The sequence below is a fragment of the Pteropus vampyrus genome, unplaced genomic scaffold (assembly GCF_000151845.1).
Source record: "Pteropus vampyrus isolate Shadow unplaced genomic scaffold, Pvam_2.0 Scaffold36, whole genome shotgun sequence".
Classification (NCBI taxonomy): Eukaryota; Metazoa; Chordata; class Mammalia; order Chiroptera; family Pteropodidae; genus Pteropus; species Pteropus vampyrus.
Genome location: NW_011888817.1, coordinates 9,804,677 through 9,809,557, shown reverse-complemented (window position 1 = coordinate 9,809,557; position 4,881 = coordinate 9,804,677). Strand labels below are relative to the sequence as shown.

At 44.9% G+C, this 4,881-nt stretch overlaps 1 pseudogene; it reads left to right on the top strand.

Annotated features, from left to right (window-relative positions):
* The first annotated feature begins 2,912 nt into the window (after positions 1-2,912).
* LOC111738218 lies at positions 2,913-3,031 on the top strand (annotated as a pseudogene).
* The last annotated feature ends 1,850 nt before the right edge of the window (positions 3,032-4,881 follow it).

Sequence of the window (4,881 nt, the reverse complement as noted above, 5' to 3'; positions counted from 1 at the left end):
TTTTTTTTTTTTTTAAGACGAGGGCATGGGGATGGAGGAGCAGAAGTTTAGACAGGACAGGACAGCCCTCCCTCTGTAGGCTCCGGCCCTCCCTGTCCCTAGGCCCGAGCCCCCAAAGGGTGGGGTCGCCTGAGGCTGTCAGCGGCTCCTTTCGCAGAGTCTATCAGAGGTGGCACCGGCTGTCCCCAGTTCCAGACCTCAGAGCCATCTGTGTGTGACTCCTCCCGCCTCACCCTCCCCAGCCAATCAGTCACCAGGTCCTCCGGCTTCGGCCTCCCAGGCTGTGTCAGCTTCCAAACTTCACTTCTACCTGACGAGGCGGCCAGTCCCTGGATCCTTTCGCAGGCTCATACTTCTGTGACACTCACTGCCACCCAGCCTCTGGGCCACGGTGAATCAAGGCTGGTCCTGCACCCAGTCCCCGGAGACAGACACATGCATTAACCATCACCTGCCAATTTGTAAATAGTGATTGAGGACGTGCTATCAGACGTTTTGCAGATTGGCTGGAAACACACTTATGAACAAGTTGGACAAAGTGCCTGCCCTCATGGTGCTTCTAGTCTAGCACAGATGTCAAAACTGTGAGCAACTGGAGGACAGGTCCCACGCAGGCCATTTGTTTTCAAGCCCCAAGTCCCAAGCATAGTGCCTGGCACAGACCAGAGCACAATGCATAAACGTGACATGAATTAGTTGGAATTATAAAGCATGGGGAGGAGAACACAAATGAGGCTGCTCTTTTTCTCAGGGAGATGGAGGTCTTCAGAAATGTGATCTGGAGGGAGCCAGGTGGAAAAAAAGAGAGAGCTTTCCTGTCTCCAGAAAAATGGGGGTGATGAGTATCAACCCATCCTTGAGAAGTTCAGTGAGATAATAAATTTTAAAAAGGGAGAGGAGACAAGTCTCTGCAGAAGAATTCAAAGTAATTTATGTAGACAGTCAAGGAGATGAAGCATCTCCATTCAAGTGTGGGCTGTGCATTGAGACTTCCTTCCAAAGTGTACAGTATGAAAAAGGAGGGAAAAAATTAACTTCACAGTGGAAAAACTAGACAACTACCTCAACCAGGTAATCAAGACAAACATCGACAGACACAAATCATGTTGATAGTATGTATACTTGATATAATGGGATGAAATGACATTTTACCTCTCTGGTCTCCCTCCCAATAACCTATAACCCCAGTCTTGTCTTGACAAAAAGACTAGAAAAACTCAAATAGTAGAGTATCCAAAAAAATAACTAGTACACCTCAAAACTGTCAAGGTCTTCAAAAACAAGGAAAGTCTGAGAAAGCCATAGCTCAGAAGAGTCTAAAGAGACATAACAAATGTAATGTGATATCCTAGATGGGATCCTGGAACATAAAAAAAGACATTAGGTAAAAACTAAAGAAACCTTAATAAACTATGGACAATGAAACAAATAATAATTATAATATATGAATATACTAACATGTTACTAAGGGAAAACTGGATGCAGAATATGTGGAAATTCTTTGCAATAGCTTCTCAATTTTTTTGTAAATCTAAAACTTCTAAAAAATAAAGTCCAATAAAAAAATCATTTAAAATGTTCCAACTCTTATTATTGTTGATGTCATTGTCAGTCAATGAAATAATGCTTGACACAGCACATAACATTCTAAAGGGCCCAACAAATGTTATTGTTATTATTATCATTTTCATTCTAATTCTAGGCACTTAGAATAGCACATGCAAAGGCACTGAAATTTAGAGTGGAAGGGAAGATGGGAGACAGAATCCTGATCACCTAAAAAGCTTTGCTCCAGCCAAAGTGAGCTGCCGTCTCAGGCCTTGCAATCTCCCTTATAAGGCCTTTGCTGTTCCCTCTACCTGGAGCACCCTTCTTTGTCCTTTCATCCCACCTTTCCTGGTCACCTTCAACTCATCCTTCAGGTCTTAACTTAGATGCTCTATGGTCTGAATGGAGTCAGTGTGGGCTGAGTGCAAGAAGCCAGAGACTGAACTCATGTCTCTGCCACTGGCAGCCAGACTCTTCTTCCCCAAATCCAGCCACACTAGATGCTACCCCTTCCCTGAACACACTGTACACCCTCAAGCCTCCAAGCTTCTGATCATGGTGTTCCCTCTGCTGGGATCCTTAGTCCTTTTCTCCTCATCTCTTATCCCTAGTGAACACTTACTTGTCAAGGCTCAACTCAAACATCTGTAAAGCGATTCTAGATATTCTGCATGGAAGAGGCACTTTGCTCTGGTTCCCAAGAGCATGTGGTCCTCCGGCCACAATGCTGGCAAAGCACTTATCATGGTGCGTTAGAATAAGTGTTTGCCGAATAGATGAACAAATGGTGGGGTGGACAGCAAGCCTACTCTCATCCTTTCCAATTCTTCAAATTCTCTTTATGCTCTTCCAGGAAGCCCCACATGACTGCTCTAACCCACTGACCTCCTTTCATCTTCTTTAACTTTTACAGTTTAGCCCCTAACTATATTCTAACTGTTGTGTGTAAAAGTATCTGTCCCTTGGAATACAGTAAATTCTTTGAGGAAAGAACCATGTCTTACATGTTCTGTTTTTTCACTTGTTTACTCATTCAACAAGTATTTACAAAACACCTGCTTATATGTCACGATTAGGGTCTCAGGCTCTAGAGAGACAGTGAATTAGAGTCAGGCCTTGTTCCGACAGACCAGTTAGGATAATTAGTCAGGATAAACCAGACTATGCTACAGTAACAAAAAACTCTGAAACCTCAGTGACATAACACATGAGTAGTTTATTTCTCACTTGTGATGCATGCTTGTTCTGGGTCCTCTGATCCAGTCACCCAGAGACCTAGGTTAAGGAGTCCCTACCATTTTCAAGCTGCACCCACTGGAACATGTGACCTGCTTAGGTACCATGGCAGGAGAAGAGAAACTGGAGTCTATGGCCATGCCACCCTGAACAAGCTCGATCTCGTCTGATCTCGGAAGCTAAGCAGGATCGGGCCTGGTTAGTACTTGGATGGGAGGCCACCTAGGAAAACCAGATGCTGTAGGCGTGAAAAACAAAAAATAAGGGATTGTAAGCTGACAAGTTCCTTGCAATCTGTGAGATCAACCAAGGGTTGCCTCGCCTAAAAAATAAAATAAATGAATGAATGAATGAATGAATGAATGAATGAATAAATAAATAAAAAAGAGAGAGAAACTGGAGAATCGTGCATGGGTTTTAAACTGCTTCAGCTAGGAGGGATACACATCACTTCTCACCATCCATTGGCCCAGACGAGTCACATGGGCCTTCCCAAATGCAAGGGAGGCTGGGAAGTACAGCATTCCTCTGGAAGAAGAAGAGAAGTAGACATCAGTAAGGTCCCCCAGTCTGTTCCAGGGGACAGAATTTAACAACTAATCACATAACTATTTAATTAGTTTCAGAAGAGCTACAAAAGATTTGAGATGTCTGGGGAGTAAGTAAGTGAAGATCAAGAAGAACTTCCCACAAGAAGGAACATTTAAGCTGAGACCACGAAAGAGATAAAAGAGCGTTTCTGGTAGAGAGAACAGTGTGTGAAGTTTCTGAGGCGAGGAGAAGTTTGCTATATTGAGGGGCCAGACAGGACAATGGACCTCGAGTGGAATAAGAGAGGACTACAAAATGACACTGAAGGCTGGACATTCCGGGGGGGGGGGGCTGGCAAGGAGTTAGGATTTTAGCTTTAGAGCAATAGGAAGTCATGGAGAGGTAGGTGGTAAACAGAGAAATGACGTAGTCAGATTTCTTTTCAAAAGGTCCATGTGGCTACTGGGGAAAGAATGGGCTGAGATGGGGGCAAAGCCGAAAAGCAGGGCAGCCAAGAGGGAGACTTTCAAAGTCTTTCAGCTGAACAATAAATAGGGATGGCTTGGATCAGGTGGCACTATTAGCAGTGATAAGAAGTAGACCAATGTGGGCCATTTTAAGGACTCAGTGTCACCAGGACTTGGTGACTAATTGAAGGGAGTGAAAGGGGAGTGAGAAAGCAGGGGACTCCTGGATTCTACAGCCTCCATCATGGCAAGCACGAAGCTGGCTTCACAGCATTACATGCCCAGCCTGCCCACAGTGGGACCATGATGCTCAGAGATTTTCACCTTCTTCTCCTTGCTCTCTGCTCAAGCTAGCTGCCCCTCATCCATAAGCCTGGGGTAGGCCTTCCATCAGAACTAAGAAAACCTCAAGCTCCAACTGGACTCCCACAGGAGCCCTAGGAGGGAGGCGGGCAGGAAGGTCAGCCCCATTTTACAGGTGGGAAAACTGAGGCCCAAAGAAGGAAAATAGTTGGTTTAAAGGTTTCAGGGCCAGGCCTCCAGCTGAAGACCTATAATGTCTGGTCCAGAGCTCCTTTCTCTGTAGTGTCCTGTGCATGGTGGGTGCTACATGGTGTTAGCTGAATAAACAAATGATAGAACAGGTGAGTTCTCTGCCCATTCAGCCTCTTCACCATGCTCATTTTGCTTCTCTAAAGCAGGCCATAGAGTTCAGAGTTTTTAGGTTTAGGCGTCCAGTGGAGCTGTGTTTAAACCCTGGCGTGGTCACCTGTAGGCTGGTGACTTTATACAAGTTTCTTCCCCTCTCTGGGCCTCAGTTTTCTCATGTGCAAATTGAGCACGATAATATCTACTTCATAGGGCAAGTATTAAATGAGATTATGTATGGGATAGGCCATAGTCATGTTGGCTACCTGTATTTTGGGGACACACTCCCTCCTCACTTGCCCTGGAAAATCTTCCCTGAGAACACCACCTCTCATTTCTCCACTCCCAACAGCAACTTCTCAAGCCCTTCTCATCTGTACCATCTAAACTATAACGCTGAGGAAAAGTGTCATTTAAATCTCAAACTGGCCATTTCGCCTTCTTAAGGTGG